Source organism: Myzus persicae, unplaced genomic scaffold (assembly GCF_001856785.1).
Source record: "Myzus persicae strain clone G006 unplaced genomic scaffold, MPER_G0061.0, whole genome shotgun sequence".
NCBI classification, from domain to species: domain Eukaryota; kingdom Metazoa; phylum Arthropoda; class Insecta; order Hemiptera; family Aphididae; genus Myzus; species Myzus persicae.
The window spans coordinates 1166588-1189101 of NW_019100469.1; the positions used below are offsets into that span (position 1 = coordinate 1166588).

The 22514-nt window shown below is 28.1% G+C and overlaps 1 protein-coding gene across 3 annotated transcripts in view; it reads left to right on the plus strand.

Moving 5' to 3' along the window:
* Positions 1–22514, plus strand: part of LOC111034868 (prolyl endopeptidase FAP) — a 236950-nt gene that overhangs the window by 38366 nt on the left and 176070 nt on the right. For 2 of the 3 annotated variants that reach the window (XM_022316461.1, XM_022316540.1), the window contains exon 1: positions 19637–19952. The exons of the other annotated variant lie outside the window; for it this stretch is intronic. The gene's annotated coding sequence lies outside the window, so the exon portion shown is untranslated. Of the gene's footprint in view, positions 1–19636; positions 19953–22514 lie in introns of those variants that run through there. 3 annotated transcript variants of the gene reach the window in all.

Sequence of the window (22514 nt, forward strand, 5' to 3'; positions counted from 1 at the left end):
TATTTAAATAGATACAAACTGGTACGCCATTATTATAGAGAACATCGAGAAACTTATTATACTAATGGAGTGTTATCCTTAGAAGTTCGAAACAATAGTGTACAAGATAAAGTATTTGAACGTCAGCTACAGAGACTAACTAAATTAACAAATTATTATCTTAACTAGAATGATTATGTTTGTCATATTTTATTGTAAATATCATAAACGTATTTATACTCATTCTAGTTAGTTATGCATAGGTACTTTAAATTAAATATGATTGTTAATTTCTAAAAAAAAATTTTTCTTGGTGGCTAGTTTGTCACTATTTCAAATACGGACAGACCATATATTAAACAAATATCGCTTTGTGATAGAATTTGCGACAATCAATGTATTATACCAATAGCTGCCTACTTTAAATTATATTTCGCATAAAAAATGTATTTTTCTATAGAGATCACTATAACTCTCAGCTAGTTTTTTTTTAAAAATAATTTTAATCCATCTCAAACTAATATGCATATTTTTTTAACCTGAGGCATATCGATTAATAATAATTTTTCAATTAGTTTGTCTTGAAAAACTGTATTTTTTCTATTTAGTTTTTTGCAATAATTTATTTTTAGTTTTTGTAGTTTAAATTATGTTTTGTATTTTAATTAGATATGAAGAGTTAATTGCACACATATATATTTACCATTTAATAATAACAACCTATTGTTTGGATGTAAATTTTACCAAGGTAAACATATTTTATTCGATATCAATGGTCAGTGTCAGGCTTTAGGGCTCAATTTTGACGCAGCTCGTCAGCTTTTCAAAGGGGGTGCCCTTATTCCGTGACTCTTTTGGCCACATTTTATTTACATCATATTTTTGTCATAAGTGAAAATAGAGGGTGGTGGGAGTAAGTACTTAATTATGAAAATGCCTCATTTAATATTTAAGTTCAGTCTGTCAACGGTAATAATATACTCACTCAATAATAAGTAGGTACCGATTTAAACGTTTTTTTTTTGTGTCCTAGTGTTGTATACGTACTAAAAATAATAATCCAGATCACGTTCCAACCAGACCTAACCTAAAATGGTATCTGATATATTCATTTACTATGAAGATATCGGCTGCACATGAAATAATTGAACACTCAAAGAGCAGTATCATTTAATTGGTTTCACTGTTTTTATTGATTTCATTTGGACATCGTTTGCCAGACTTTTGCACCACTCGTTTCATACAAATTCGTAAATTGTGCCTGTGTGTGTGTGTCGTTCACGTAAATAAAGGCACACATCCAACTTGGTGACTGATCAGTTTTCCGCAATGGTAACTCCAAATAAAATAGCACATTGTGTTTCTTATACAACTCAATATAGTCTTGCAATTCTGTCATATTTGATCAATTTTTCTGATGTAATAATGATTTCTCCGTGTATTTATAAGGTACTATATTTTCGAATTGTATAGAGCTCTTTTTTATTGCCTTTTGAAATTTTGAATTTTACCAAAAAACGCCTGAGAGTATAATTGATATATCGCCTTTTTCGATGCTGTTACAGATATCGATTGGCTCTGTTTCATTTTTTTTTTGTATCCATTCTAGTGACAATGTCCACGCATTCCGATAATGGAAAGGTGAAAGCAAAATAAACACATCATTCATTTCTGTTTAAAAAAAGACGTTATAACATTACATAGGTACCTACGTATTTTTACTATATCGGACTTCTACAACCCCAATATATATTCACATCCGGTACGAATAATATTATGTATTTCCGGAGGACTTTTCGGTTCATTTTGGTAGAAATTCTCTCCGTTATTTATGGATCCTAACCGTTATTACATTTATGGTATTCGCTATTTTTGATTTTGGGTTTGGTAAGTGAGACGCAGATTTTACAATTATTATATAATCGGCACATTTTTGTTTTATTATTTTATTGTTAACGTTATCGTGACACAAAAATAAGTTTGAAACATTTCAAGAAAGACTTTTTATAAAGAAAATTGAATTTCCACAGTATTTTAAGCATTTAGTTTTTCATATGTCTGTAGTCTTAGATAACATTGCGAAAACAGAAAATAAGCACTCAAGGAAATCGTCAATGAAATGAAATAATACATTTTTTTGATAAAATCAATAAGCTTTGTCATCTCATAGGCCATAGTACACAAACTGGGTCTAATGTATGTTTCCATTTTTTTAAAATGTATTTCTTATACCATACATTGAAAAAAATATTTGTATAGTACTCATATAAATAAAATGATAATATATGTATAAAATATACATAAGTACCGAAATTATAAAAAATTCTATTAAACTATAATTTTTATAATTAAATTTTTGTAAATTATGATGATTTCAATAAAAAAAAAAAAAAAAATAATATATTTTATAGTATGAATAATTATTTATTTACTTATTTATATTATCATTTTATCATGGAATTCATTATGTATTTATACATACGAACAAATATTGAATTTATATTGTTATCAAAAAATGAAAATAATGTAAATACGTTTTAATTTAAATTGTCACTTCTTGTAAGTACATTTTTAATGAATTTTAAATTTAAACACAAGTTGCGTGCAATAATAATTTGAATGTGTACATATCTGAAATGTATAAAATAAAAATGTACTATACTATATGTAACAGTTAACATGTAACTAAACCTAAAAATTTAAATTTAAAATGAGACTATGGTAACTCTAATATAGGTAGTTTGGTTCATTTTGGAGTAATTTTTTTAATGCATTTAGTAATATATTTTCTATGTTAAAGACTTGATGATTTTATTTTAGATACATTTGTAGTTACTTATAAATATGTGACCAACAGCACGTTCTGCTGTTTGATTATAAGGTTCAACATATTTATGTATATGGATAATGAGTTTGTACGAGGGGAGAGTTCGTGTCGAGGGCTTTTTGACCTCAATTCGTATACATAAGGGTAAGGTATATTTTAATTTATCTGTATAATTGTTCAAGAGAAAAACTGAGCAAAAAAATAACTTATTACGCTAAAAAAAAACAAACCATATAATAGTAAATCCTCGTGACCTATTTCGGCAAATGTAATAGCTGTTATTCAGTGGAGATATGTGACAACTGACAAATATACTATACATTTTACAAGTCATAAGTGTAATTTAAACATCCACACAATATCAGGTCGATTTACAAGGTTAGGTTAACAAGCAAACCAAACATTCATTTATTACCTACCAAATGCATCAGATAAAAGTTTTTCATTTTATTATGTTATGATTGTACAACATTTTAAAAATACTAAAAAACCAACTTAAGTTTGATTTTTTTTCCAAGTCAAACATCTGAAAGTAATGAAAAATATTCGCTTTGATGATTCTAAAGCTGATTATATACAATGTTTTTATTGAATAGGTATTATATTATATTGTTAAGTTTAAGTTAAAATATAATTAGTATTGTTAATATATTATACAGTTTTCTTAAAACAATAATAACATATTCCTGGAATATTTTTAGAAGCAAATTATAATTGAAGATGGTAAAATGTTCTTTATTTATATTTCAACGAAAACATAAAATGGTAGAATATTATACAGAATTACATTTGCATACAAATAAGTTGATGTTTAAACTTTAAAGTTAAACAGAAGTGTAGATATATGTTTGTGTATTTTATGTTTATTCGAAAAATAAACAGTGAAGTGTTAACTAATTAGCTATTATTAAAGTGCATTTTAAAATGTATAAGATTCATTTATAATTTTATGAAATGTAAAATAACACGAAGTATGTTTAAATAATGATTTTTTTCTTACAATACTATTAAGACAAAACTTTTAAACGTATGCATTTTCATAAAATGAAAATCTTAATTTTAACATTTCAGGGTTACTCATTTAATTAATCCCTTGTAGAGGTGTAAACAACTTTTCTTATGATGCTAATTATTATAAAAAACAAGCATCGATTTTTTTAAATATATGATTAATATCAGTGTTCTCCCCCCCCTTAAATTCTTCACTGTACTGTGTTATAATTTTAACTATAAAGTTTTAATTACTGATAATTTATATGTTATAACTTATTAGGTAGATATTTATAATTTCCTCTGAACATAAATCGTTTTAGAATATTATGAATATTTAATTTGTATTACAATTAAAAAATATTGACAATAAATTATACACATTTATTTTACATATTTTACCGAGTTAATTAATACTTTTGTATAGTATACCAATTAAACAATACTTACAATATTGGAAAAAAAATATTTAATCGATTAAAGAAGGTATTAATTTATTTTGGACCAATACCTAGTATTTTGTATTTTGATTATTTCTAATGACATATGGTATGATAAAACTAGATACATTCCTTTATTTGAATTATGAAACTAACATTTGACGAAAAAAGTAGCCATTTCGATGTAGTATAAACGTATTTTATATATTTTTAGAAACAAAATAAAATAAAATTAGTTTTATATTTTTATTTATATGAAACTGTAATTGTCTATAAGACCCTACATTTTTATAATTTTCCATTTGTATGCATTAAATATATTTTTAATTTTAATATTAGAGCTGTTCTAAAAGTGCTCCCAAGTATATGCAAAAACAGTTTACAATAATTGCTCAGAAAACGGTTTTTTAAGGCGTAAAGAACAGACTACCAGACTTTTTTAATTAATCTCAACTTAAAAAAATGTAATTAAATGAAGTCTCAGTTAATTTTATAAATTTTTATGTTCCTAAATTGCTATTTGTCAAAATATGAAATCATTTTCCTTCATAAAATTTAATATTTGTTAGATTTTATTTTTATGAATGAAGTTTAGTATTACAACGTGTTTGTTTAGTGTCACTTGTCTTGATCATTAAATTCACTAGTGATAATTCATATAATAAAAATTTTAACTTAGACAGTTCTTCAACAAAATTTAAGACTGTATGTATAATCAACCAAATAAAGTTGATTAAATAAATCAAAAATAAATTATTTAGGGCTAATGAATACATTATTCTGTAAGGCATTGTCAACAAAATTATATTCTAATGTAGATAAGGTCTCTTGACTACTCGATTTGTCTCTTCGGTTGTACAGTTTCAAATACCTTGAGTAACTGTCAATAGTATCTATCAGCTACCTCCTCAAAATTCTTTACTATATGGACAGAATTCCTAAAATAACCTATGATGTATGTTATCAAACCATAATCAAGTATGTCACATTTTCATTTATTTTTCGGAATAACATATGGTAATTATTATATTGTATACATATTTCCATCTGTTAGTTTTCTTAGTTATGTAATCACAATTTACACAAATAAATGTGTATTATTTGATGCAGTGTATACTGGTTTGCAAAATAATATTATTGTAGAAAATACTTGTATACTTTATATTTAATAATCATAACATAATCATTAATAATTATAAATATTCTTGTGCAAGTAAAACACACATAGATGAGTAGTGGTAGAATTATTTTTCGTTTAAAATTGAACTGTAAAAGTATATGACATTTCTTAAAAATCAATGAAAATACTGATTTAGATACTAACTTTAACATCACTTATTTTCTTCTATATTCAGTACCTATTTCAAAACAGGGTCGAGAGGTAATTAATTATAGACATGTTCTGTGAGTTTAATGAAGTCGAACACTTGATGGTTTATGATATTAGTTCTATGTTGATGTTGATCTGTCTGACACGGTGAGGCTCACCAGTCATGCGAATTTCCATCAACTTCCATGATGGATTATCTGGATCAATTCTTGGGTGAAATACACACGTCTGTGTAGTAACTTATACAACGATATCAATATGTACGTCGTGTAATACGTGTGCAGTGTACAGATGATTATCGTCAAATTGATGATACGCCAAAGAACAAGTATTTATCAAAATTATTTTTATAGTTTAGTTCGTAGGTTTTTGTTTATCTGATGGTACTTAAACACGTTTGTTTGTGCAATAAATGTGAGAAATATAAATTATAAATAATATATATTTATAGCACGATTTTAGACGTACAATATAGTATCGTTAAGTTCAAGAGCCGTATTCGAGTTGCTTATTGACATGTGTGCAAACGATTTATCTTATAGTGGACTACGACGAGTGAAAATGTGAATACAAAATCGGCTGAACCTTGCAGTCTTACACTACCGTGTGGATTTCATCGTCAACATTGAACAAGATAACTCACGAATACTACGTCTACGTGGTATGCATGGACACTATACGACGCTTTTAGTTAAAACGACAATAATGTCCAGAGTTATAAAATATTTTCTATCTCTTGAGTAAATACGCCTTGGCCAAAGATACCAGGAAATAAAAGCTGATGTCCAAGTCGATCGTTTACATCGAGCGTAGTAAAGGTCTGATTTTGAACGAAAGTGGTTTGGTGGATCGAGGAGGCTCCTACTTGTGTGCGTTTTTGTTTCAGAATTTCGCAGATTGTGTCCGTTAAATAATATTACTATAGTCGCCATGAATACATATATGCTTAATTTCATGACAACTGAGTATCACGTGCATACTCAGTATACGATTTTTTATTCGACTTCTTTATTAATGACGAAGTTTATACCATACACGTGTAACATGTGTACGAATGCTTTGTTATCAATTACGTTTATTCATCATACATAATGTAATTATTGTAACACGGCGTATTGGATAGGCAATTGCGCTACACCGTTCCACAACCCGCCCCCGAATCTCATAATATAATATTATATGCGTAGCTGAGAAGTGATATCGATATCGTGCGGATGTTGAGTGTCCGTCGTTCGACACAAAATAATATTTTTATATTCACGATATCACGACGTGCACGGAATGACCAACAAGTATTATTATAATAACATAATATTATTTATTTGTTATTTGCACCTAGGTATAAATCTAAAACTCGAAGACAAATATAGGGACTGTATTCAAAACCATCGTAATAGTGAAGTTAACACCTTATAATAATATTATAAGTATCAAATCATAATAGTTCTCTGGAGATGTTGTTATCTACGGAACAATGTACGAGAGCAAACGATAAATGAATTCATGCACGTGATCTATTTTAAATTTAAATTACATTGCTCTATGATCCAAAATTTAGATTAACTGACTGATATACATAATATTATAAAGGATGAACTACGAATATTAATAACTCAAAGTGGGTAGATATTTTTAATTCAGCGACTCATGTAGGTAGGCTACTAATGATTAAATCTTCATAATTCTGTACATTTTACTTGTACATCTATTTTGAATGGTAAAGTAATATAGGTAACTGTAATAAGTACAACTGGCATATGTACTTTATAAGCGATGATACTCTTGGAAACAATATTTTCGAATAATTAAGATTTTTGTACCACTTAAGGATTATCCTGTGACTGTAAAAATCTGTTTTTCTAATAGGACCCTCTATTTTTCACTTTTAATTATTCAGAAGATATTTTTTTTATAGAGAATTTTGCTGTGTCCAAATCAAAATTTGTACAAGTAGTTTTTGAGTTGTGGAACTTTCTTTATTATCTATAATACGTCTATGATAATGGGTAAGGTAGATATGGGGGCTGAAGAGATTTGAAAATATTAGTAATTATTGTAACACAATGAAAATATAAATGATTTTAAAAGTGGTCTAAGTATAATAAATACTACATCTAATATGGCATATAATTTATATTTTATATTTTTCTATAACCATTTTTAAGGATTATTCTCCTTAGTATAAATATTTTGATAACTTAAAAATTACTCATCAATATTTTGATTTAGATACATCAATATTTTCAAGAAAATTATCCGCTGAATAATTTATTATATAAAAGGGAGTTCTCATTTGAAGAGTAGATATTCGTATCGTCACTTGAGTACATGCCACTCCTTAAATAGTACAAAGATTATAAATAATTTGAAAATACGGTTAGGTATAGTCGTATAGGTATTTAAGAGTTATAAAAATCAGAATTTGAATAAAATAATGTTCTATTAAAAGAAAAATGGCAGCGAGCATGTATAAAAATCACCATGTTTATATAATATACAAATAATTAATTACAATATATCTAATTTACTTTATTATCAAATAATATATTTATATGATATAATATATCTATCGAATATTAATGTTACAATATTTTTTTTAAATATGATAGGTTTATTGATAGTAAAATAGATTAATGGATATAAAATATATTATAGTCAAATTTTAAAAAAATGCCTAGTTATGAAATTTATTATTATATATTATTACAAATAAAAACATTTAAATTTAAAAGGTATGATGCGTTGTTACTTGTATAATATATACTCTATTATGCAATTCACCAACAATTTTCAAGCAGTCATAATTTGTATTTTATTAATAATTATTCACCTTGTAACTGAATATTGATAATTTTTTAGCTTTTTATATTATTATAAATATAAAAGTGTATTAAATTGTTCATTAAAATAGGTTAACAGATGTGTTTTCATAATATTATATTTGTTTAAAAAACAATCTAAAAATACTTTTTCATTTTATTCTATTGAAGTTGTACAAACATTTGTTATATTATATTACTGAGTGTATAAACTGAAATCAATATGTATTTACTTGCTAAGAACTATATAAGTTATTTATTTTAAGCTATCATTTATATTTTATTTTATGTTTGGTATCATTTCTTTCGCTAACAAAATATAACTATAACATTGTAATACTTTGTTGAAATTTATTGAAGTCTCCTTTTTTATGAACTAATGATGTAAAATTTGAATTTCACCAAGTAAAATGTTGTTTTTCAATTTAAAGTTCAATGCAACGACAATAAAATCCAAACGATTTTTATTGTTATTGGTGAAAAAATATATAGATACGTCTTTTCGTTGCAACAATTGAATATGATTTATTTTACTTCATTCAAGATTTGATGATGAACTTTTTATGCCAAAATTAAATATATTATGATTATAATTTTTTTTATCAAGTACATGACTGAATATAACTATTATGAGTTAATTAAGTCAGAGGCAAAGATAAATTAAATTGTATTAATCTTTGTATCGTAGTTACATAGAGTATAGTTATTTTGAGTATTTTATATTTTACTCTAAATTGTGTTTATTATAAATATCTTATCACTATATAACATACATTAGTTTAATATTATGATGTAAGTCATATAAAATTGTATTTTGATAAACTAGGTACACATTTTGTAGGATTAAAATAAAAACATCGAAAGATAATAGTTAGAAACGGTTACCTGTTTGAAGCATTCATTGAAACGTGGTACAACAATCACACTTAGTCCAAAAATAATATAAAGTAAATCGTTAATGTGAAAAACTAAAATAACTCATTCAAAATAATATTGCGTTATACCTTAAAATGTAACCAAAAATGTATTTCTTTATTTTTAGTCATCAAAATTGAATAGTTGTGATTTGAAGCACAAGCGAAGAATAACTATTAAAAGTATTTACGTACAGTATAATATTTTTGAAAAATTAAATCCCAAATATTTAAATATTATGTAGATCTATAAGTGTATGTTTCGTTTCGTGTATTGAGTTAATAATCGCATTATTATTAAATAATATATTTATTTTTGCATAATATGACGTGTTTGGCAGTCATACTGTAAGCGAAAAAAACAAATAGAATTATTGAATTATTTTAATGCAGTTTTCAAATATCATTAAGAAAATACAAATAATAATAAAATACTGCTACCGTTAAATTTTGAGTATGCACACTGAGTATTCGTGCTGTTAAGCTGTATTTAAGGCATTATTTATAAGTCATAGGGTCTCAAAATTGTTACAAAGATGTCAAACCTCCAGTTAGTCATATAGGTACTCATATTAAATATTTACAACCTTCTATTTTTTATTTTTTTACAAAACACTAGCAAAGATATATTTGTTTGCTGAAATGAAAAAAATATGTATTTCAAAATATACTGTCAATTAAAAAATTCGTTTGATTTGCGAATGCTGTATTCTCGAGTACTTATTTAAACCCGGGTATTGTAAATGATTAATTTTACGAAACAACGTTCTTACACTTGTCACACACGCATTCATTAGTAACTTTTTCGAATGCATTGTACAAAATGTGTGTTTTAGTAGAAATTAGACAGTTCTAAGGTATGTTATGTAAACGAGCGAATGAATAAGTGTCAACAACTCGAACACCTTAGTTCTGTAAGTGAAAAGTTTATAATATCGGCCTAAAACTTTGTGAAATTAATGTAATTGTTAAGGTCATGTAATATTAATAATTACGACAGTAAAATAGTGCATGCATGGAATTTTTGAGTGGAGTTCATAGTTTAAGGACAGCTATAGTATTTTATTATAGTTTATAATAATATGGTTAAATTGTTAATTTGAATAACAAATAGTTGTTGGTGGAGTTTATTTTTCAGGTAGGTAACTAAAAGGGAACAGTGATTAGATTTAATATTATAATGTTGTTAATACCTATTAATGTATACAGATGTTTAAAACGATGTTGTACTTGAGTTATATTTAGAGCCAGTTTAAATCTAAAAATTGAGTGTGTCATTTTATTTTTAAGCCGACGTTACATAAACGTTTTTGTCAACCTGCCACATTTAAAAATCTAAGACCTTTGAATACTCTCATGTGAGTTTTTCATAATATAAAAAAAATAAATAGTAATTAGTACAGTTTGGCAACCATACCTATGAGATAGTTCAATGTTCAGATGTAAGAATTGACCTGTTGTCGGCAATATTTATGACGGTTTAACACGTAATTATTATACTTAATGGATTACACATATTATTTCACACTCTCAGTTTTTATTGATTCTGAGTCGAGTGAGGCGCTTAAGATTTTGCAACTATGTATTTTCTTACTAGTTTTTTAAATTTGTTTTAAATGTTTTAAGGGTAACAAATTAAATTTCAGTTTCATCAATAATTAGAAAGTTGAAAATTGGAGTGCACTTCAAATAGTTAATAACTTCCGTTCTTAAGAAAATTAGCTGGAAAGCTTTGATGAAATAAAATCAAGCATCTACTTGTATTAAAACTTAACCGCTTCTAGATTAACGTTCAGGTTCGTTTTTAAACGTAATAAATTATCATTGTTCTCAAATTAAAAAAAAAACCTGCCTAGTGGCCCTCCAATTATTCCTGTATTTCATTATATTTTTTTTGTAGTTAAATAAAATATAAAAATATGCAAATTGATGTCCTTAATCCATTATAATGCTCACCGTTGAACGAAAATTGTATATATTTTTAACCTCTCTGCTTAAATTTAAATATTAAATACTTAAATAAGAACTACACTTCACGTTTAATCGTTTTAAAATGCTTTTATTCAAATAGACATTTACAAATGAACTCAAGTCTCTATTTATTAATATAATCATCAATTGAGTACCTATTAACCGTTTAAATATTAATTCTAACTTAAACCTCTAAATAATTATTTCCGGAAAACATTGCTTTTCTGTTTATAATACTAATACTTATCTTTAAAAATTGTGTTATCAATATCAAAATTTAATTTTCACGATTTTGAATCAATTATTTTAATCATAAATTATGGCCCTGAGTGAGGAGTGAATTAATAATATACAATAATAAACTTTGATATATGTTCAAAAAAGAATATTAATATTTCCAAAATTCCATAAATATTATTTGAAATACCTATACTTAAAATATGTAAATTTTAACAAAAGTTATAAAAAATATATACTAAAAAAAAAATGCATTGTGGTTAAAATTAAAAACTATAGACATATAATTGTAATATATACATAAATAATTTAAATTATCTGCCAAGATTCTTGTTTGGAAACAATCCACCAAATTATTTAATAGACAAAATATGAATGTCACATATTATTATGCATTCAAAGTTAAAAAATTCAAAATATGCAAAATTATTCATTAAACACTTTCGTTAAATACTTAAACGAAACGAATTTTGTCCTTACGTAGCATTTAATATGATCAGCCTGATAACATATGCAAATGCATACATTGATATCATACATGATATTACACTATATTGTACTGCAGCTGACTGCTAAGTGCAATACATTAACTGCTGAACGATGGCGTATGGTTATTTGGTGGACCACTTATATGATATGCAGGTACATATACTTTAAACTCGACACGATGATGTTTCATCCACCTAATGGCCATGGCATATAGTATTTCAGACAAACTTTAGGCACATGAATGACATTGACATACTCGTTGTAACTCGGAAAATGTCATTATTCATAAATGAATGATACAAAATATGGTATATCTATGTAATTTCGAGAGACATATTTAATGTACGCCTAGTAATGCATCCAAGGAAAATATCTTTTCACCAAGGTCCAGTAGTCGATTTTAAGTAAAAAATTATTATAGACACAGAAATTATAGAAATTCTTATTTCATTGATAACTGACCCCATTACGCGTCTTATTAGCTATTTTTAGATTACCTTGAGTCACAACATTTATATTCCACGTTATTCTAATTTTATTAAACTATTTCAATACGATTTACAAAATTTGTGTAATTATTCTGTTATAATCGTTCAGTTTGTTTATGTTAGTTCTCACATTCTAATATATATATATATATACCCCGATGGTTTAAGTTTACATCTAACGGTCGAATTAAAACAAAATATATTACAATGAATATTGATCTTTCAAAAAAAAAAAAAAACATTTTAACTATTATAACACTCGATCTTCAAGGCGGAATTTCTTGTACATCCAATTAAAGAAGTTTCAAAGTATAAACTAATTAAACGGTTTAGAACTGCACAGACGTTTGTAATACAAACATAATGCCAGTGAATGTCAGATACGCTGATCGCGGTCAAACTTTAACTAAGTATAATTGAACGTGCTTATTAATCTGTTAGTCAGAAAGTGATAATATAGTATATTAAAATGTTCCCGCAAATCGTCGTCTATTTAAAAATGAGTCGTCCTACTCGTTCGGAGTACGTGGTCGGTGTGTATGTGTGTGCGTGTAGGGGACGATTGAGGGGAGGAGTGGAAAATAATACTGTTATATGCTTTGAGTGCACAATAATTTGGACGAGCATCGAGGCGGATTTCCAATTACACCGTCTGGTCCCTCGCAGTCGTTTGCAAATGAGTTTTCCGCGGCACAGCTCAGCGTTGTCCTCGCCTTGGCATGCGTCGTGCCAAAGACCGTGAAATGTTTTTAGTTTCTAATGTGACGCGAGACAGGCCATCGTCACAGTCACGAATCCGTCACACACGCCTATAGGCTTACCATAGACTTTAGACATTGGCTTCCGGACGGTCGAGTACAGTTTTATTGGAGTTGGATTGATCGAATCGTCCGTCCGTTCGGGTCTATCTTTATAATCATCTGGTCGCCGTTTGACGAGTCACCCATTCACCACCCATCTCTCCACACACGACTATAAGGCCATTGTGCCGACGTCGGGTTCGTCGTTGTTTCGGGCAAAATAATGATGAATGCCCCGACGCGAATTGAGTCCTATTAAATTTGGAAACCCTCTAAAACCCAGCGATTGACTACCCAAAACGTACAGGGTGATTCACCAAGCATCCCTTTTGTGTACGATTGTGTGGAATAAAATATAAAAGTTATTCAAAATTGATTTTCGGAATATTTAATTACATACTTAATACCATATTTTTAACTAGGTGCTTATCGTTTGAATTTAGAATTAAGTTCATAAAAATGTTTTAAACATAATAATCCAATAAATAATTAACATTAAATTTAAAAAAAAAAAAGAACGCCACAAGAAACTTTTTAAGTAGTACAAAAATCTCAAGAAATTAAAAATTAGGTCTATACTTAGTATAGGTATTTAAAAATGCCTAAAATCAGAATTGTATTTTTTCTGATCTTTCTCAGTAGAGAAATGGAGATGGGCATATTTGGTGAAATCTCCTGTGAAAAAACTATATTAAAACGAACATAAACGTTTAAATATTTTTGTTCGTTTTTAAAAACTCGCTATATACTTGCTATACAGTTTCAATGGGTGTCTCTTAATGTCTATTTATAAAATGTCCTTTATTTGATTCATTATATTATATTATTTAGCTATACATTATTTTATATCTAAAAATCATTCAATAATAATGGTTAAAACGTTAAAAAAAAAAAATAGTAAATGATAAAGATTTCATGGTTGAATTATTCGGTCTATATTTGGAAGCCCGACATTGTTGTGATGAAAGAAAACCGTTTAACTAGTTTGGAATCAGCTAGCGAAACACAATAATTTATGTGTTCACATTTATTTTAGAAACGAATGGGATTCAAAATGAAAGCATCTCTCAAAGAAATAGTAACCATTGTACTTCTTAAAGCATTAAACAAACGAATTTAAATCATTTTAAAATGTACATAGTTTTTCATCCTGCTGCTGGGTTTCCGAATGAAAAAAAAAAACTAAACATTTTATCAAGTTCTCAACGCAGGGGTTTGTCGTTTTTAGATATATTATTTGGTTTTATCCCCGTGTAAAAATGCAAAATTAAATCATTTAAACATAATATAATTCTGTTTTTATTTTTTAACTCCGTAGTATGAAAGATAAAAAAATGACGTGTACCGTAGAGGGTATTAAAAACACGTTTATGTTTTTGTGGTTTACTCCGGGGAACATTTTATATGAATACATTTTTATGATTATGATTATTTTACATTTGGAACGTTTTATTTTTTTTAGTAATATTTTCTTCTATCATTTATTTTTATTAACTAGTCTTGTTCAGACTTTGTGCTTATACGGGTCATAAACCACTGGTTCGGTCTAAATTCATTTATCATTTGCTTAGATGTGTGTCTAAAGTTTCAGTCGTATAGAACCATATAATATATACATTTCAAATATATAAATCTTATATAAATCATATCCACAGTCACTTTTTATTTTAGAAATGTTTTTTGGAGTCATAAAAAAAACTATTTTTTATAATCTGTGTATAGAAAATATGATTATTATTGATATTTTAACCTGCAATTACTATTCAATACGATTTTTCAGTATCTAAATTTTTTCCACTATGCATTTTCTTTTTAAGGTATTTATGAATACCTACCTATTATGCAATTATTAATAGTTTGCGTGTTAAAAACATTAAAAATTAAATAGTTAATTAAAAAACTTTCCCTGTTTAAGTAAATTAATTACAGCGAAGAGTTAAATAATAATGAATGAGAAACATTTACTTGCTCAAAAAAGATAAATTACTTTAAGTGTTAGTCTTTTAAAATTTAAAAAAAAAGGTATTTATGGCTTAAATATTTTTTATTTAATAATTATTTTAAAGAATTGATATCTTACAAAACTAATAAATTAAATTATTTTTATTTTATTTTGATGATATCCTTAAACAATTGAATTGATATGACTGTTAGATTAAAAAAGTTCTTTAAAAAGTAAAAAAACTGTTAGTGTTACAAACAAATCAATAAAATATGTGTATACCTACATTAGCAGACATATTGCTATATTTTTATTTAAAAAACTTAATACTGTAATTGTTGAATGAATTAAAAAAAACGTATTTGTATATATTTTGGAATGATGGCTTGGAGAAAGATAGAGAGTTAATAATGAGAGAGAGAGAGAGAGAGAGAAAGAGAGGGACAGAGATGGAGGGAATATAAATCATTTTTTTTCATATGAAATGGTGAGGTGGGGGGAGAACTGACTTCAAATGTGTCGTGGTCGTTAAGTTTCACATCTAAACATAAGAAAGTTGCGGAGACGCTTTGTCTGAAATGCGTAGCACCTTAGACACACGAAGCCAACATCTTGCATGGTTTTTTGCTGATGTAGATTTCAGATTCATCACTGGAAATTAATGGACATCTTCTCAACGCCGTGGCGGTGGATAAATACCGTACACAGAAATGGCCATCGATCTCTTTGAAATAAGTCTCACGTTTCTCGTATTGTTCGTGACAATACACGCGAACTGTGAGATACGACGATGTGGCTTTTCGTACGAATTCAGTTTACCCCGTGTGCAGCGAGGAAGGTGATTTTTTTTTTCATAATACAAACGACTGTATATACTAGGTGTAACGCACAATTCTCGCAACCGATCTTGATTAACGTCAGAAATTGAATTATCTTCTGTCTACATCTACTGTAAACCAGGAGAATTGATTCTGCGAAGCCTTCGGGAGGGGGGGTTCATCCCCCCAAGAGAGAGAGAGAATGACACGACAAGGAGAAATTATTTCCAGTCAAGTTCGAGCTATAGGTTACCTACCGCGGTTGACTTTGATTTACATACGAGTTGTTCTTATTTTTATTCTAGTTGGTGACAAAAATGACGGAGTGTTGGCGCTGAAAGTCGACACTAGATATTTTTTACGTAAGCGATATTACATTATAATATGATATTTTAGACAGTCTCTTCACTCAACTTAATGGTGAAAAATGCAGATGACCTATATATATATATGGTTATCTATGTGTAAGCCATAAAATAAGATAAACAATACATATCAATATAATCAATCGATGATTGTAGGAAATTATAATCAAAAGTAGTAGAGCAATTTTTTTGATTAGAAAATAACACTTAACCCTCAATTTGGAAATGAAATATTAACACATATTATTATGAACAACGAATAGTTGGAGGGATGAGTTAGCTGTTGATTAAGCTGTTTGAGGGATTACATACACAATTGGTATTAATTATTCGTTACTGTAAATATAAGAACAAATGATTTTGTTACCAGCCAAGAGTAATGTTTAGATTCAATGTAATCCTATTGACTTACTCGTAGGTTAACGATAAACAATTTCGTTCTCTCATCTCCATAGTTTGTATAATTTGATAGTATTACACGGTAAGTGGTAACATTAGGTACTAAACGTTAGTTACAGCAGTTGGATCAGCATATAATATAGGTATCTTCAATTTTACCTTATTCAAAGAACTCTATTGTTGCAACGATAATAAAGGAATAATTAATAAGGGTTAATAAACATTAATATTTATTAAACAATAATTGTAATCACGATTATTTTTTGAATACTACTATCTAAATACTTTACCTAAATGCCATTCTATAAATCTTAGGTAATATATTCAGACAATAACATTCTATTAATAGTTAATTAACTTTAAAAGTCTGATAAATTGTTATGATAAATTAATTTCTAAAATGTCTGGATATTATGAATATATATATATATTACTATAATAATAATTATATTATTTTGTGTATTATTCTAATTGTGAGATGCGTGGTGCATACATTCATCATTATTGTATTATATTATTATCTTGTTCGAATATGCATATTTATCAGAAGCTGTTGTATAAGATTATAAATGTTTGCATTTTAGTTGTGTTAGAGAGATTTGAATACAATTTGAAAATACATGGTTTTTAAGCGATTTAAATTTTTTTTCCGTATGTATAACAAAAGTGAATATATGGTTATCTTGTTTTATCTAGATATGGTACAACGTACTAACGAATTAATATCGTAATCATTGCAATTATCATCATTGTTAGTATATTATACAATTTGTATACAATGCTTGTATGATTTCAGTTTTTTTTTAGGTGACAAAACAGTATGCGTACCTGTATTCCTGTATTGGGTGGTTAAATAATTCATTATTTATAAGTGTATAACATATAAATAATAATATAATTTAAATCGTTACAAAAATTAACGTTTTTTTTTGGAAAAAGACCATACTTACTTTATTGGAAAATTATGTGATTCTTATATTCATACATTTACAGCAAAATTATTGCTCTTCTTTTAAATTGTAGTTTAATTCTTGGAAGTTCAATTTATTGACTATATAAAATTATAAGCAACCATTATGTTTGGTACTAAAAACTGTCATAAATATGTAAATGATAGTTAAATACTAAGGCCCTATAGACCATACATCAGGGGATAAAAAAATACAATTTGAATACGTTTCGAGTTAAATTATTAAAATAACTATTTATTTAATTTACTTGAATGTATTAAAGCAGATAGTTTACATTGTTAAAATATTTAAATGTAGGTAAATAAAATAACAAAAATCATTAATTGTTGATTTGTTTTGAGAGAGAAACATGTAGTTTTAACTTTAACGACATATAATATTATTACATTTGTTTTAAGTTTTTATTAGTTACCTCCAAAAATAATGTTTTGAAAATCCTGTTTACTTAATAAAAACGTTTTAATATAAGTATAATAGGTACATGCCTATATTATATGTTATAATGTGCACGTGTTCTGGGCCTACCTATAGTAATAATTGACTATAAAAAATTAAAATATTAATAATTAATTAGTATACCATAACATAGGTAGTGTGTTAATTATGTTTACCAAAGCTAAATCTATATAATACATTATACAACTATAATTTAATGTAAATTTGAAGTTCTTCCATTGTAGTGTGTAATTTATAATTAACATGGTGTCGTCTTTTGTTGTATGGTGGTTTTATGGTATCAACATAATAATATCCCTTATGTTTAAAATTACTCCTATTGTATACCCTGTGTTTCTGTAACAGTGCAGTGTTAATTAATACTTAAAAAAATGTTGACTTTTTTTCAATGTTATTTATTTGAATTTTGTCGTCCGTAGATATACTCTATACAGTGTTTAATTACGTTTCAACCAAACGACAAGACGTGACGACGTGTGATGAATTTTTTTGTTGTGCATTATTGGTTTCAACCATAATATGACAATAATAATAACATGTGATCTGCAATAATCGAGTATCATAAAAATAACCGTACAACGCTTAGGGGTTAACACTTCAAGGGGCCGGAAACCGTGAAAACCATAATAATATGACAACTCCGAGGAGATTTTATCGTCTGCCCTTCGAGGGCTTCGCGTGTTCTACGTCTGTCGTCGGTATAATAAAACAATAGTAGGTACCTATTGTTTTCCGGTGTTTTTTTTATTTTTTCATCCATTATTAGCGATCGTGCGGCCTATATTTACGAGCCACACGATAAGAGTTTATTATCTCCATAAAATACAACGTCATTATATTATACAGTGGTAGCTTTTTATGTATATATATATTATAATTTTTTTTTTCGGTCGATGTCCGGAAAACACCGTCAGATTTTCAAAAATAAATAATAACAACACACAAAAAAAGACAAAAACGTTATTTCGTTCCGGAGAGACGCGGGGGGACCCACTCTCCGAATTCGGGAATCCGGGGGCGGCACTCCTGGCACGCGGACATGTTAATACACAGCTCCCAGAAGTCGGTGGTCGGGAGGGCTGATTCGGCGGCAGCACGGGTCGGGGGTCGGGTCGGGCACACAATGGACGAAAGTGTCATAAATTTTAAAAACGTGTCGTGTGGCGGCGGGTCCTCCTCTTCAAACCCCCATCCGCCAACCACCCCACCCGCTCATCACCCCTTACACCCCTTCGTCAGAACTCACCAACCTCACCCACAAACACCCTCGTTCCACGGCCGAGACCGTCTCGGATCACGCCGCCGCCGCCGCCGCCGCCGCCGGTATAGTCGTATAGTCGGAGAATTTGTGTGTGGCGCCTACACGTTGTCGTCGGTGGTCGGGACCGCCGGAGAGGGCCGGCCAGCCAGTTCGTACGGACTTTTCGCGACAGTCAGACGTGCGTGCATCGTTCGTCGTCGTGACGTCACCGCGGCGCGTCGTCACCGTCGGAGTCTCGTCGTCATCATCGCCGTGCGTGCGTTTTCGGTCGTTTCCGTCTGTATTCCGACGACGAAATTTTTGCATCCCTCCCCCCTCCGGTGGCTGTGGATCGGACGAATTTTCGTCGTCTGCCATATCGTCTTGTTTTAATGACAATCGTATAGGTACCTCCGATAATATTTGGGACTCGACGTGGTCGTGTGTCGATACAGTCTAGTTTGAACCGCCTTTTCGGTAGGTACACTCAATTAAATTGAAATATATTTTAGTGTTATTATTAAATTGTACCCGACGACGGACTCGATGTATCCCCAAACCGTCAGAGCTACATCATAAATATTAGTACCGGTTGTATTTTCCCCTAGACAACAATTAACTCGTTCGCATATTATATAGTTAATATCATATTGTTAATAGAGTGTTAAGCCATTGCTAGCTGTGACAAAAACATGATTTGACTGCTTTAATTTACTAAACCTTAGAAAAAAAAATTAAATAATATTACATCGATGGTGTCGAAAAGTTTTAGATTTTTTACAAGCCTTTTCCACGAGTTTTATGAGTCATATACTTATGTATTATATGTTGGCATGGCGTTGTTTTAAGAGGACTGAACGTTAAGTGATGACAGAATAGATCATTTTTTTCTCATCTCTAATTTTATTTAAAAATTATCCTATACTAATGAAAATTACATAATAAACAATACACATATTGTGTAATATAGACGATATATTATATTGTATAAAATGTCGATTTATTTCATTTAGTACTCGGATGTGGAGTTTCCAGATTACAAAATGTTGCAAATAAATATAAAACGCTAAAAAAAAGATTAACAAATCAATTACCAACAGCAATTGAATTAGTCATTTGACATTTAGACAGCAAATTAATAAAAAGCAAAATATACCTATTATATTGTTTTTTTTTTTAGTGAAAAAGTTGTAGAGAAAAATAAATTTTAAATTGAATGCTTAACAAAGTAACTGTCAATGTTTATGCGGTGGTATATAATAACGTTACGTGCAGCTAAATTGTTATTGGAGCATTTATTTTTTTTTATTATTATAAAAATGAAGCTAAACGTTTATTGTTCTGAAATAGTTTATCGAGACGTTTAGACTATGTATTTGATATAACACGTTATAAAAATCTGTATTATATAGCTTTTATTTATACTATATCGCGTTCACTAAGTAGAAACGCCTTTCATAAGACTACAAAAAAGATAACATTAAGTCACGTCATGATAGAAGTTGGGCATTAAGCGCTACACAATAGAATAATGGACATTTAGACACGCGAATCCAAACTATTATTAAAAAAAATTAATACATCATAAAATACTTTTAACAATTTGTTTTGAAAATAAATATTATTATTATTTATTTTGGAGAACGGTAGTTGATTAGTACATATTCAGCTGCATAATGAATTTCCCGTCTTGGATCATCGAAATAGTTCGTATTATCTAATTAAAAGCAGTTAACCAGCGCTTTAAAAAGTTTTTGATCCTCCATTATTGGTGCCAAATTTAAAGCCACGCAAAAAGTTTTTCTCATTCAATTCGTAAGACAATAGGAATCGAATTATTTTAAATTTAATTTTACATATTGAGAACAATTTCTGTTTTTTTGCCATGTTTAATTTTAAACTACAAGTTCTCTTTAATTCGAGTTTTAGTTTGTTCGACTTAAAATAAAATGGTATTTAACATATTCTATAATGCATTTTAGTTTTTTTTTTAAAGCTACATTCTATACGTGAAATACAAAAACTTTAAATACTAATCCTACCTAGTTATAATTATTATTTTTGTTTAGCATTACAATTTAGAGCACAGTTCTGAAAAATAATTTATTTTGTACATAAATATATATTTAAATAGTATACTTCGATTTCTACTTTATTATAACTAGACGTCTAGACTATCTAAAAACTTTTATTCTAGGTAGGTATGTAGCATATATACTTTGGTTATAATGTTATCCATCTTATTGACCTATTTGTTTAATGTTTCATTGCTAACCATAAAAATACTGATTTGCATTTAATTTTAGGTTTCCTTATGGTATCCGACTTGTACATGGTAACATTACATTATTATTAATTATTCTTTAAAGTTTGTTTGATATTTTATGCACGTGCCTAGTACCTATATATTGTGCGATTCTTTTAACAGTACACACTGATAATCTCGAAAAGTATTACCTAATATTTTTGAAAATATATTATTATATCGTCAAAGCTTCATTTTTTTTATTTCTCCAATTGGTTATGTGTAGTACACATTTTAAGTTCTGATGAGCTAAGTGGATTTGCACTGGGATACCTATCTTAAAAAATGATTGTCTGCTACTATAATCGACTGACCTTAAAATATTTATAAGTTTTAACTAATTAACTATAGGCTTACAATTTTAATCCTTCAGAATTTTCAAATATATTTTTTGCTTTGAAAAGAGAAACTAAAAATATGTGTTATCTTGTTTAAGTATAAATCTTAAAAATGATAACGGTAAAAATGGTTTTTTTTCGAAAACATTGATTTATTATTTAAAAATGTTGCCTTATAGTTTTTCAGTTTTTAATTAAATTTAAATAACATTAGGTATATGTACATCGAATAAATAGTTCTAATGAATATTCATAATTTTTATGATTAGGTTTAATGTATATACATATTTTTGTAGGTTTATCCTTTTTTTTTATAATAATGCAAGATATGCTAACCTACTTACCTACACAATTTTCTCTATATATTTTGATTATTAACTTATAACCATTGTAGAC